Source organism: Haplochromis burtoni, unplaced genomic scaffold (genome assembly GCF_018398535.1).
Source record: "Haplochromis burtoni strain Fernald_Lab_line unplaced genomic scaffold, NCSU_Asbu1 Contig_6, whole genome shotgun sequence".
In the NCBI taxonomy this organism is placed as follows: Eukaryota; Metazoa; Chordata; class Actinopteri; order Cichliformes; family Cichlidae; genus Haplochromis; species Haplochromis burtoni.
In genome coordinates, this window is record NW_024582367.1 from 4,786,082 (window position 1) to 4,800,696 (window position 14,615).

The following is a 14,615-nucleotide window of genomic DNA, read 5'->3' on the forward strand; positions in this document are numbered from 1 at the left end:
TGAGAAAAATAGGGGATGAAAGTCAAACAGTGGAAGCCTAAAGATGATTTACAGGCATTTCACTTAAAATTACAGACTTGGATTAACTACTAAAGATTCTTCTTTACACTAAATGTATGTTACAGTAGCTGATCATGGACGGACATAATATGGTTTGCATTTGCATCTAGTTTTTTTTTTGTTCCTATATTCACAGATAGAAGTTGAGTGGGACCCTTACAGAACCCCTTACAGTAAAATGCAACACAGATGAGCAGCGCTGCTAAAAACAAACTTCTGTCCACAAGATCAAGACTTCAGGCAGTGCAGTATAGCCTGAAATCCAGACTACAGACCAAAGCTGCTGTGATACATGTAGAATCTGGATTAGCAATTTATTGTCCTTCACAAAAAACCCCTGCTTATTTTACTCATCACAAATAGATTTCCAGACCTTCAAGGTTTTTCTTTGTTTTTCAAGGTTCTTAATGTTTTTTAAACACGTAGATCACATCAGAATTCAAAATGAGAAATTTCACAAGTTTGAAACATCTGATACTGTTGTCTTTAAACTACCCGACACAACATTTAATTAATTTACAACTTAATTAATGATTACGTTCCACTTTTTATTAAGCACACAGTCTCCCAACAGGTTTGCATATCCTAAAAATATCAGAGAGTCAAATAAGCACCTTATTTATTTTACTGCATTTTAGCTGAGGAGCTCGTGAATGCGCAGCCACGTGTATTCTCCAGACAAGTTATGAAAGAGCCAGATGACTAATCATGTCATTCCAGAGAAATATAAAGCAGATTTAATTACTATGTTAAATTATGTTGAAGAACTTTCTGAAATACCTCTGTCGTCAAGAACCAAGGTGATAGACTGAGGCAGATACAAAGTTACATAACGAAGAACATCAAGAAAAATGATAAGGGAATGAATGGTAGTTGTTGGAAGTTCAAAAGTGCAAAAACACACTTCAGTGATTCAATAATGAATATTCATAAATTCTTGATGCATATTTATCAACAGCTTTTGGTTTGACTTCTCACTTGATAACCTGAGTATTGTGCTAGGCTGACATGCATAAATATTTATAACACATATAAGAAGACATAGGAGACTCAGCAAGCTAACACACAGCATTTATCTGCTAAATTCGACTCACATCACCACTGAGCATTTTCAAAAGTGAGCCTTTTCTGTTCTGTTAAAATCTGATCCCTTAATCTAGTCAAACACGAAGAAAGCCACCATACAGCAGGGGCACAAAAAGTTCAGTCAAACCATAGACACAGCTAACAGAAAGTCACAGTGGGAAGTCTTTGTCAGTGTAAAGACAGAATACACAATGAACGAAAAGAAAAATGAACACTTAGGTTAAGTGATATAAGACAAAAAATGAGTGAATGATCTATAAGCGATGAGGATGGCAGACAGAGGGCTTAGCAGATGCAAAAAAAAAAAAAAAAATGAGATAAAATGTAAAATAGACTCTAAGCTGCCTTTAGAGTTGGAGTGCCAGGGCCTCTCCAGTGAGGGTTAATGCTATGCCTGGCACTGGAGGAGATAGTTTGAGAATGAGGGTGATTGAGACATACAATAGTTATTTGAGATGGCCGAGACTAATCGTTCCCTCGCGATGCACGCTTTGCTTTTATCTTCGAGGGACAGATAAAAAGAGCATGAGGTGAGAGGAAGCAGGGAAAGAGACAAGAGGAAGCAATGCCATCAAAAAGAGGGGAAGAAGGGGGGTGGGGGGCACATGCAAATGAAAGGCAACCACTGTATCACGCAGAAACACATATCCATTCAAGCACAGGGCAGTGTGAGGCCAAAGAAAACACTGATCACTGATGATATCTCCAGTAGCTCCTCTCATTAGGACGTCCATAAGAGCTCATCAGTGTTATCTAACAGTAAAATCAGCACATGCAGTGCCAGTATAAGCACTCTAGGAGTATAATAACTTAGGCCCAGAAGTAATTAATATTTTTTTGTTAACAATTAGTGATCAAAACATTGCATACAACATGACCCCATGTAAAAAAAAATCAACAAATAAAATGTTTTATGTTAATAAGAACTGAGTTTTATCTGAACCAGTGTTTTGGTGGGTCTCCAGGCTTAAATGTGGAAAGCAAATAAAGGTCAATTGTATTTCTCAATAAAACACACAAATGTTGCCATCTATAATAAAAACAGTCCTGTCTTAAAAATGCATATCTTTCTCATATGAATATGAAACATGTTTTAATTGTGCTTTCTGCATAATAATTACAACAACAGTGGGATCACGAAAAAATAATGTAATAAGCAATACACGGCTCATATCTTTTTGAGTAGAAAGCAGGAATGCAGTCCTCCCCTACCGGTGACCCGTAGCATTACCAACAGATTGATACACAATTAACCCATATGGGAATCTGTGCTTCCTGTGCACATGGCTGGTTATACATTCTTTATGTTGACAGCACTTTAGCAACATGGAGTAACTATAGCAACAATTTCCTGACACTTTAATACTGTAAACACTTACATGTGACAGGATTTAATGATGCTTTTTAAAACAATAATCAATGCTTTTTCTCAGTGGAAATGATTTTCACACAACTACAGGAAGTATAAATGTGCAGCATGTTGCTATCACTTTGTGAGACAAAGATGAGACCTGAAGTATCGAGATTTTAATGACACACCACCCACTTGAGATCTTGCTGTTACAGTTCATACTGTACACAGCTATTAGCGCAGATAAAAAGGCTTAGAAAACACATTGGATGGTCTGTCTCATGCCACCAGTAAGCTCTTATACACTTCCAATTAGTGTGAACAGTGCTACAAATGAACTCGCAGACAGACTAGACCCAACTTAAGTTTCCACTATTCGGCTGCATGCTTCCTGTAAAATACAAAGGATTACTGGGTGTTAGAGACCCCCTCGTTTGCATACAGCAAAGTCCATGCCAGGAGATGCTCCCTGGGGCCATGCCAGCTCAAAGCACTGTGTGTGTATATAATTGTGTGTGCATGCAAAGGTGAAGGGTAGTGTGTCAAATGCAGACTCAAAACAGAGTCTGCAGCACAGTCAATTAAATCAGCTCTCTCATTAATGAAAACGGTGCCAGGTACAAATGCCTGCCCTGGGGTGAGAATTCATAATTTAGGAGAACTCATATTATTAAATTTTAAAAACAAGACCTATAGTCAGGAATATTTCTCCTATTTCACTCCAAATACCTTTGGCTAGCTTAAAAAGGTCAAAACACCATTTTAAGTCGGTTTATTTATAAGGCACATAAAATAAAGGTGCTTTGTGGAGCAATGTGAAATACAGGACATGATTTAAACGGACATAAATAAGAAGTAAGTGAATTAATAAGACCATCGACCATCTGATTACATCAGAAAATACGATTTTGTGAATTTGATGCTGCACATGTAACATCTAATTTTTTAAAGAGCAGTCTGTAGGTGCTAATGCCACACATATAAAATACTTATACTTTACTTATACATAATGCATAACATGTATGAAAATATTCTGAAGATTGTAATTGTGACACAAACATATTCTTTCTGCACAAGTCTGCAACTTTTAAACTTTATCTGCTCACTGTTGCTTTCTGGCAATGTGATTTCTTTTTTTCAGATCACTGACGCACTTGCCTTCAGCATAATGTGTCCATGACATCCATAGGCAGAGTTCTTTCTGGATCATTATTATTATTATTATTTCAAATGGCTGTGAAATACACACAGAAATAAAGGTAAAGCAGGTACCTGTGTCCGTTTTCAAGGAAAAATATCCTCGTGAAAGCACATCATTTGAATAGATGCAAGTCCGTGTCAATACAGCTCAGCGGCTTTACAGATGACATTTATTTTTTCAGATTTTTTGTGGCCAGTGCAAAACGGAGCAGTGAATTTCCACAGATAACGAAGTACTTTCCAGCTCCCAGAAGGCTGTGGTGCTGCAGTGGCAGCCATGAGTAGCAACCTCCCTCCTAGCTCAATCCTCAGGGGCTCAACGCTGCCGGACACAGCATACATATTTCAGCTGCAGCCTGGGGGCCCCACACATAGAGACAAACTCATGCACTCACGCACAGGTGCTTGATTATAGCTTTTACAGTCCATTTTCATAAACCTACTGCTACACGTTGATTTATAATGTGGAACGAATGTGAGTTTGGAGGTGTCTAGCGTTCGTATGTATCTGTCCACATGTGATTTGTTTGTTTCTAAATGATGTGTGCATGTGTAGGTGCGTGTGTTTGTGTGTGTGTGTGTCCCACCATGTGTGCATGCCATTCTTTCATGGCAGGTGTCAAAATGTGTTTGTGATGCTGATGAGGATGGAAGTTTGCTGGTGGTCTAACTGAGCTGCTAATGGTCCCGCTGGGTGTGAAAATCTGTTCTACTGTCTAATTTTATTTAGCACACTGCTCTGGCCCTCTTGCTCAGTGTGTGTGTGTGTGTGTGTGTGTGTCCGTGTGCGCTCTGGAAGGGAAATGATCCAGATTGTGCCAGTGAATGTATGTCTGTACGAAACTGTATATTTTGAATGTGTGTACGTCTGTGTGTGTATGTGCGTGTATGTGTGTGCGTGAGAGACACAGAGAGAGAACGAAAGGAAGATTTGGCAGGCGTGTGTGGTTGTGCTGACTGATATTTTGCTCATCCCTGAGAGACACTCAAATCCAGTCCAGCTGCTGGTTTCCACTAGCCTGTGTCCACACAGTTACACATACTGTACACAATTTCACAATACAAAGCCAGTGAGCAGCTCACTGTTCTGTTCATATGCACATACATAGCATGTCCATACTACATAAAGGAGACACATCTCACTTTAGCACAAAGCTTCACTATTTTATTGTTGGCTCCCTTTTTGTTTCATTCATGGTTCAGTGACGCCTCCTCCTCTTTGCCTGTAGAACTGCATTTCCCAGGAGACCACCCTGCCAGCCAATAATCTCTACTCTTGCTGGTCTGCTCTCCGCTCACAGTTTTAGTTCAACTGGAAGCCCTCCACCACTGCAAAAGACCCCTGCACTGTCCAGGAGACAGACTCTCAGTGGACAAGAGAAGACGCCCGGTTCCAATCAGAAGCGATTCTTTTTTTACCCCTTTTTTATTGTAGGTTTAAATATTCTTCTTCGTAGATGTCCGCATGCTATTTACATCCAGCACTCTTCAGATTTGATGTTATTATGTTTATGTCATTTCCATTTACATACATAGTGGTAAGAAGGCGCTATGTAAGACGCTACAAGACAGCACATTAATTCTAATTTATATCAATTTTTTCCTTCCACGTGTTTTCTGTGAGATATCTTCGCTTTCTCAGTGAATGGAGAAAAAAAAGCTGCAACGTTATGATGTGCTGCAAGTACCTCTCACTTGGTTTCAAATGGCTGACAATCTGCAAAGGCAGGAAAACACTGGTGCGGGATATTGAAAACAATAACACAATACATTGCTGTGAAAAGCCAAAGAGCTCTTTTTTTTAAACACATGAATATTTAAAAATTGTGAAAACTAGCATCACTCACTGTTCTTTTCTCAGTTCTCATGCCACCCAATATGGGGAAGGGATAGCAATAAATCACAGCAACTAAAATATCAAAAATGTCTACTTCTTTAAACGGCCTCAGCAAAGAGAGGTGGCATTCATAAATCTATGAGTTAACCTTTAGCAACGACAGGCTAAGCTGTCAGCTTGTATGCTTACTTTTATCACTTAACCTGCAGCAATCCTTCGCAAGTGTCAATAATGACTTGCAAATCTAGACTAAGCAGGTAACGCTAAGAAACAGAGCTACATAAATTAAAAAAAAAAAAACAGGTTATGTACAAGAAATGAAAGGAAAATGTGATTGGTTGTGTGCCAGTAAATGCCACTCTATTGCATGTCACCATTGTGTAATTTCCTTTTTCTACAAAAAAAAAAAAAAATGTATGTATGTGTATTGGTGTGCCTGTATGTGCTTACTTAGGAACAAGCTGGTTTAATTTCCCAATAGATCTAGAAAGAAAAATCTCCTTAGTGGTGGTGTGCGGGGCGCAGTACACTGAGCATATTAAGCTATGATGTTTATGGAGCCAAATCAATTGCTGTATTATGGGACACAATAAAGCTGAAAAGCATCTCATGCGTCAGTATCATATGGCTGCATGAAACATCTTAAATGACCTTGCATGCTCCAAACTGAAGTACTGTACAGGAAGACTTCATGTTGATTTATACGTCAGTGAAGACTTCTTTATATCAGGTAAAGAATTAGGTCATTCTAAAACATTAAGAGGGAAGACAAAAAAAACACTCACCACTTGAGCTGTATGATGAAAAAGTGCAGTCAGGGGAAATAATGAACACACACTGTTGATATACACAGAACTCTATACGAGACAGTATGCATCAGCAACCTGAGTAACCCATGGCTTAAGGATGGGATGTATCTGCAGTCCACCCCTGGCCTGCTGAAAAATTAACGCTGTGGAACAATGTTCTTTACTACTTAATAATGTATGGATGGGTTGCAGCAGGGGAAGGCTAGACAAAGGGAGAAAAGAGAGGACCATACTCCTATCGCTCACTTCCTCTGCATGCTACAGCCGCTATGAAGTAAGTGAACGTGGAAGCAAGCTCGCGCGCGCACACACCAAAACGTTGCCAAACTACAACTTGAACTTAAACCTAACATGCATGCGTTGTTGTTAACGAGCCAAATTTATAGTTCAGTGTGTGAATGAACTGCGATGACGACGAGCCATCCACAAAATAACACATTTCACACTGGTCTTGGCCACCATCGTAACATTTCAGCCTGCCAAATCTTGTGGAATGAATTTATTTTTATCTGAACACACTATTAACTGTGAGTAATCTGCACAAACCAATTCCACTACATATTACTCAGTGTAGAAAAGATATTTTCTCCTAAGCTTAAACAGAATTTTCAGGTGTTAAAATGTTAAAATAAGTATGAAAAAAGTGGGAAAGTTGTCTTTTTTATGACTTTTGGGCACATAAATTGGTACCACAATTGATGCAGTTTAAAAACAACTATTGCAAAGGTCCACTGTTAAAGGAGTTTACTGACAACAAGACATCATACGGCCTCTGAAATAAAGTGAAAATGATAACAGGTAAATATGTAGGCAGACCCTAATTTGTTATTTTTTCTTTGACCAGTGGGTTCCAAACACCAAAAATTAACTTTTACTCTAATTTCTAATTTGATCATGCTTTGGAAAGACAAGAGATAAACCTGGTCTCAATGTTCAACTGGCATCATTTGAAAAACACACAAGTAGCATTGTTTTAACTTTTAAAGCCTGTAATAAATACGGTCAAAAAAAAGTTACAAATTTGACCTTTAAGCCTTTTAAAATCTTCTTAAGATGAGTGGGCACAGTGTGCTGGATTCATTTGATAAAATACTTATTTCAAAAGAGAAATTTGGGGGGATAATTGTCTAAATTGCCACTTTGTGAAGATGATTAGTGCAGGTCAATACGGAGAGCATTTGAGACTGAGGTAGTTTGAAGGAGAGGCCATTATCCAGCTTCTGGCCCAATTCAACACTTGTTCACTTTGGAGTGTGGCAGGAAACAATTCCACTTCATGGCCTTGTTAGAAGGCTTTTAATGCACTACAATTGGCTTTTTAGTCAGCCTCTGTTATTGCCACGCAGTAGTTATTTGTTGGAAGGATAAAAAAAAAAAAAAGAAGATGCCTAAATAAATGTCATGTTAACACGGGTTTCTCTATGATAATCTTTTTTTTTTTATTCATTTCTCCTTTTTGAACTTTTAGATTCACATCTTTCATATAAAAAAGATGCACAATGTAGACTGCTTGTTTTTTTTTCATATTTCTACTCTTGCCTGCTGATTTTTTTGGTGCAAAGATGCACATCTGTGTGATTTAATGCAAGCAGCAGGCAAATACTCACTGGTGACTTTTCCCCCTCAGTACATACAATGTGAGGCATGCCACTGGGCTCTTGACACAAGCAGAGCTGCATGCACACACACATCGCCCACCTCATCCATCTCATCCCCGTCTCTGTTGGCAACTTCGCACTCATCCTCTGATGCTCACACTGAGACAAAGGCATATACATATAAACAAGGAGACCACCCTCTGTCCTCTCCCGACACAAGCAAAAATACATGCACAAACATTCACGCCGTGAGTCGCTACTCCACCTCCCCTCAATAAACATCATGATCATTGCTCTGTCCTCTTTGTACTCACCTAACGAAGGGCAAGTCTATATAAAGCCAACTGAATAGATGGCGCTGGTTTCATTTCTCAGCAAGCCAATTAGCTCTTCTTACCTTATACCATACATTCTTCTTTGACCTCATGCTATGTTTTCTCATAGCAAGGATGGTTAGCTTAGTCGCTATTTTCCTTTCCTCTTGCTGATTGTACCGGCTACAAATGCAAGTGTTTGGTGAACCAAAACAGCAAGAAGGCACACATGTGCATTAGTTTAATGCGAGAACACAACAAGCCAGGTTTAGCTTTTCTTTATTTTTTTCCATGATTGTTCTCATTTAAACATTTCCTCTTTTTTGCTTATTAGTAGTGGGGTCTTTACCTTTTGTCAAGGGTACGTCTTCAAATCACAGCACAAAAGGCTGGCTAAGGTCGTTCATGCTCCTGCAGGGGTCAATGTTTGTTCCTTTTGTGTTTGGCTCTTTGTACCACAGCCTATATGGGCACCAAATGAAAGCTCACTGTGGCTATTCAGAGAAACCGTAATCTTTCATTAATGAGTTTTGAGTATTATTTGTGATCAAGCCACACTATATTATGCCAGTACAGCCAGGTCAGAGGAAAGAATGAGGGAAAGTGGATAAACCATAAAAGAGGAGGATGAAAAGATGAAAGTGGGTTGGAGCAGCGCTGATTATAAGGCTGGAGGTACAAAAACATCCTCTAAAGTGTATAATAAAGTCCAAGGATTAGGTTATGGGGGAAAACAAGGGTTTTATTTACATCAGTGCACACAGAACCTCTTAAGCCAGAAGCCTTGGGTGAGTATTAGGACTTGATATTTTATTGCAAAGGGGGCTGCAGGCAGTGGGCACTGAGGCTTCTATATATTGTGCAGAATGAGTTTACTGTCAAATTATGTCCTACAGACTTCTAGATTTTGCAAACAAGCTCCAAAGAGAGAAATGTTGCTTCAAATATTGTTCTGTTTTTGTTTTTGTTTTTTTGGTCATTTTAATATGGTTCTTGTAAATGTGATGAAACTGGTCATAGAAGAGAAGTAGAAGAGTGTGAGAAAACAAAGTAACCAGAAACAATGGAAGACAATAACAGTTATTTTTGTTATTATTAAACATGTGTGTGTGAGTGCTGTCTTAACACAGAATATGCAATGACTCTCACATTAAATATGAAGCTCACACCTTTCAAAGATGTCAAACTTTTACGTCTTGAGGAGTGCAGATGAAAAAAAGCCGAGCACGAAAGCCTGAGCTGACAATTTAAAACTCACATACTGCTCATTTTCTACAGATTCAGAGCAGTGTGGACCAAGAATCTCTGCAATGAAAAAAGTCTCTCATTTTGAAGAATAATTACAAGCGTATTTACTGTATCTTTTAGGACATACACCACTTGTTTATGGACAAAAAACCCACCCCAAAAATGAAAAAAACAAAACAAAACAAAACTGTAAAATATAGAGATTTTAAAAAAATTACACAATCTGAGAGAGAAATGCACAAGAAAAAGAAAATGGATGGTTGAGACAGTGCAGAAGGAAGCGTGCTGATTCATCAGACATCAAATGTCTGCAAGCTGCCACGGGCATGGCAGTGTGCCATAGATACCAAAAACCTCCACCCATGCTGAAAAACTATACTACAAAACTTGTTTGGTTCAAGTGGAGAAACAATAAAGCAGTTCAAAAAAAAAAAAACGCTCAGAAGTCGTAGAGATAAAGAGGCAGCCACGAGAACCCAGCAGGGTGCCAGAATCAGATCCAGTTCCTGAGGGAGAAGGAGGTGGCTGGTACCACCAGCAAGATGCCAGCATCAAAACCTCCGATACGAGGGGCAAACTGTAGGCGGACTTGGAGAGGAGGCTCTGTTATACAAGGGAGATTTGCAACTTGATTCTGTGACCAGACTGTTGGCTCCAGCAATAAAAGTGCTGCAGCTGACTCAAGGAGGAGAGATTGAGAAGAAAATGACTAAATATGCAGAACTCATCCCTGTTCTCTGCCTAACTACCAGGAAACACAATAGAGAAGTATCACCAACCAATTGCCACAGCTGACAAATCAGCCACTGACTGTTCAGGTAGAGGTGCTGCAAATCTTAAGGTTGGCAGGAGGAAGTCAGAGCTTAAAATTAGGTCTGGTGATGCTACAAAAAAGAAAAATACATCAGAGAAGCTGCTGGTAAGTGGGATGCATGGGGTGCACGGGAAGTTTCCATGAAGAAGCATACTTCAGTCTTTTTGATTTTTCTGAGAAAAGTGGCATTGTGTAACAGTCGTGTGAACGCTTGCAAGCTATAACAAGAATACATGACAAAAGAATAAGATGATTGGCTACGATGACATAGCATGATGTATCCAAAGCTGTGTGCTGCTGACATTTAGAAAGCATAGAAGAGGTTAGGCGATAACTGATAATGTGCTTTCATTCATTATTCGGAGGAGTCAAAAGTTTAGTCACAAGTTTAACTACAAAACTTTCTTCCCATGTTCAGAAAGCATTTTAAAGTGAATGTAAAAAAATATTTATTATCGGATTCTCTTTTTTTCCCCACTCTTCTTTCAGTGGTTGGAGGTTGAAGTAGAGCATCTTTTTCAATACAGGTGTGCTAGGGAGTGTTTGTAGTAAACAAACCTCTTTAAAAACTGAAAGAGGAAAATGTCAAAAGGGTACAGGGAAAGCTTACAAAGCTTTTTTATATATATTTTGTGAACAGGGAAGAATGAACAGGATTGAAAGATGTTGAAAATCTACCCAAACAAGCGTATTCTTGTTAATAAATATATTTACAGATCACTTTATTAGGTACACCAAATATCTAATCCGTCAATTACATACTACCAACTTATTTAGGCACATAGTCATGCTCAAGATGACCTGGTTAAGTTCAAAGTGAGCAATAGAATAGGGAGGAAAGGTCATTTAGGTCACCTTGAATGATGCCAGAATGGCTTGCATGAGTATTTCAGAAACTGCTGAACTACTGGGATTTTGCCACATAACTGCTACTGAGGTTTATGGAGAATGGTCTGAAACAGACAAAATATACAGTAAGCAGCTGTTCCCTGGGCAAAAATGCCTTGTCCGTGCCAGAAGTCAGAGGAGAATGGCCAGACTGCTATGAGCAGACCAAAAAATAAAATAAAAGATGTTGACTGTCTGCTTCCAGCGGGATAATGTGCCACGATGAAAAACTGAAATTGTGTCAAACTGTTTTGTTTTTATTTTACATGAAAAAATAATCCTAGCATAAATAGCCCCTGATAGCTAACTAATTCAGTCACAATCCTTGTAGCCTCACACTGACTATGTCCAATCTGTAGGTAGCGATTACAGGTGGTGTCTCAGGGAAGTGGCACCTTTCTCCCTCCAGTTTACCAAATGAGTTCGTCTTCCTCCCTTTACTCCAGCCTCCTACTCTGGTGACAACCATACCATTACTGCACTCTTGGGTGACTGACAGCTTCCTCAAATGGAAGTGTATTGGCTGCGCTGTGACTGACAGTTATGCCTCCCACCCCCGTAACCACGTCTCCCATTGTTTGATGAGTATGTGTCCAGAAGTGGGCACTCAAAACACACACTCAGCCCCTCCACTGCTCTTAGTGAGCCACTCTGGTCTCTCACTTTATAGGGGTAAAAAAATCCATTCGATTTATGTAAGGTGCTCTCAGGCATACGGTGCCCGTTTTCAATCACACTGCATAATCTCCCAACAATCCCGAGGAAACTTGATACATACTGGACCTACCAATATGGTGATTTGGCGACAACATCTGTAAATATAGCTTGAATGAAATCACGGTTTTAGTTTGTTAGGAAGAATGCAGAACACATATATTGCTTCCATTAGAAAAGGCTAATTTTTATCTGTAGTCCCTGATATATTTTTGCACTGTCCAGAAAAAATGAAAAACAAACAACCAAGAAAAAACTATAAGTCAGAATTCTAATCTTTCATAATCCTATAATACAATACAGCTTTGAAGATTAATGCTAATCAAACAAACGGAAAAAAGAAAAAAACCCATCTCTAACGTGAGGCACACGTCTGTATTTACTGTGCAGTTTGAAGCTGTTAGCTTCGGAAAATTTGTTTTACACTTTGCTCTGTAGCAGTGCAACTAAATCGAAGTAAAAGTCTTCAGTTTGTGTCACGGTTTTAAAATTTCCAATCGGATAACACGCACATCGACACACGACTAGAAAAGGAAGTAAGCCACAACTGCATTTTGATTTCATTTCATCTAAAAGCTTTCCAGCAGATATGCCGCAGTAAAATTAAAGACTGCTGTAGGAGGTTATAGCTCATAGATTTTACTTGTCAAAATCCTCACTTACCAAAGCTCCGTAACACAGACACCACTGGAACCATTCATTCTTTGTGATTTCAGCAGTCACAGCAGTGATAAATAGGTAGCGCACAGCATGCTGCATTCAGACAGGTTCCCCAAACCTTGCTGCCTAATGACACTGCAAAGAGGGCCAAGGTTGGAACATCCGTCATCCATCATCATCATCGTCATCATCATCCTACGCTCATCACTGTCTATGGGAAGATCACATCTCCATCATGCATTGTGGGGCTTCACGTGTCTTTTACACATCCCTAACTCAATCTCTCTTTTTGGTTTTTGAGTCAGTGACCTCTTTCAGTTTCTTTATTCAGTCCCTTCACTTGTTTGCTTTTCTGTCCTTTTTTTGTTGCACAACTGATTTTTTAAACATCTTCACTGAATAATATCACTTATCACTTTCACTCGTGTTTCACTTTTAAAATAACCATCAGCTATTTTGGACCCAATCCTCACACTTCTTACTGTTAACTCAGAAATTAGGCTGATAAAAAAAAAACGTTGTCTCAATAGCCATCAACTAAAAGTGAGCATCCATTTCCCATTAAGGCCTTTAGAGGCACTTTGTGGAATGTTTGTACAGTACAACTATACTTTCCCCCCCTTCATTTCCTCAAATTTCATTCCCTTTTTTTATAAATCTTGCATAGACTTTTGTTTGGGAAAAGATTTCTTGCAGTCATCAGCAGGCATTGGACTTTGGTTATTGGAAGGGAGTGAGTGTGACCTGTCATTACAGAATAGCAACAGAAAGGAAGAGAGAGGGAGAGTGGGGAAAAATGCAGAAGCGTAGTTTAATTGTGCTGCCTCGCTCTCTTGTCACCGCTGAAGGTCAGAGCCATCACTTACTACGCTGCCAGCAGCATCACTATGACAGGCGCAGCACCTGCGATTGACATCCCATCAGCTGGTGTTTTACATGTGCGAACTCAGTTGAACACGGACAGTTGTTCTTGTGCTCCGCAAAAGCATATTTGAACGCTCAAACACTATCAGCGATGTGCCGCGCCAAACATGAAAGCACTCCCTACGCTTGCGCGTGCTCCCTTTCTTCCCTCACCTCGCCGCACACAAAGACACCCTGCCTATCCCGCCTCACTGACATGTATCAGATGGCTGTGCATTCAGTGTCACCATTTCGTCACGCAGCCCTGACAAGACGAACTCCGTTCCTCTTCCACCTTTGCAGACAGATGATTAGGTGCAGACCAGCATGCATTCAGAATTGCATCACAGCAGAACATCCTTGTCTGGCTGCCATGAAGAATGATGTCTCCTTTTAGGAGTTTTGTGAAAGTGTTCTTTGTGTAGCCATCCTGCAGTTGCTCCGTATTGCCCTATTTGTATTCATTATAATGTGCGGATGAACTATCAGTGACACAGCATTATGTCATTACAACTGTAGCTTCAGAAACAGGCGTTTTTCCTTTCTTTTGTTGTTGTTGTTGTGCGGTGAGAGAAAGATGAATACAAAGTGGGTGCTTGAAGGAACACTGAAGTGCCAGGAGAATATCCGAGTCCTTGAGTCTAACAGCAGCTGAAGTTGGAGTACTGGCAGTGTATAACTGTTTTTAAACCTCTGCTAAAGATAATGCACTGCCTTTACAATAATATGGGTCATATCATTTTTACTGCGGAGACACTAAATTCATGTCAGAGTCATACACTATATCATTGCTGCTTCATGATAATTCAGATTCATGACAACTTGGGTGTTACGTCTATGATAACATTGTATGCGACAAAGTGACTGAAACGAGATGGTTGCAAGCTGATCATGCAAATGATTCAAAAGAATAAAATCTAATTAAGAGAGATTGCATAAAACACTTTGCTGAGATCCAGAGAATGCTCTCAAAATGTACAAGCCACATGTTACCCACTAATTTGCTAAAAGGAGCAAGAGGAGAGATAACAACGCTGGCAGTGGGAGAGCATGACCTTTGTTTGTAAAGCAGTGCTGTCCATAGATATTTCACTAGCTGCTATTAAAAATATCTAAAGGGATCTGGAAAGTCT

The 14,615-nt window shown here is 39.5% G+C and overlaps 1 protein-coding gene across 3 annotated transcripts in view; it reads right to left on the reverse strand.

Moving 5' to 3' along the window:
* Positions 1 to 14,615, reverse strand: part of sdk2b (sidekick cell adhesion molecule 2b) — a 288,479-nt gene that overhangs the window by 89,856 nt on the left and 184,008 nt on the right. The window lies entirely within an intron of this gene.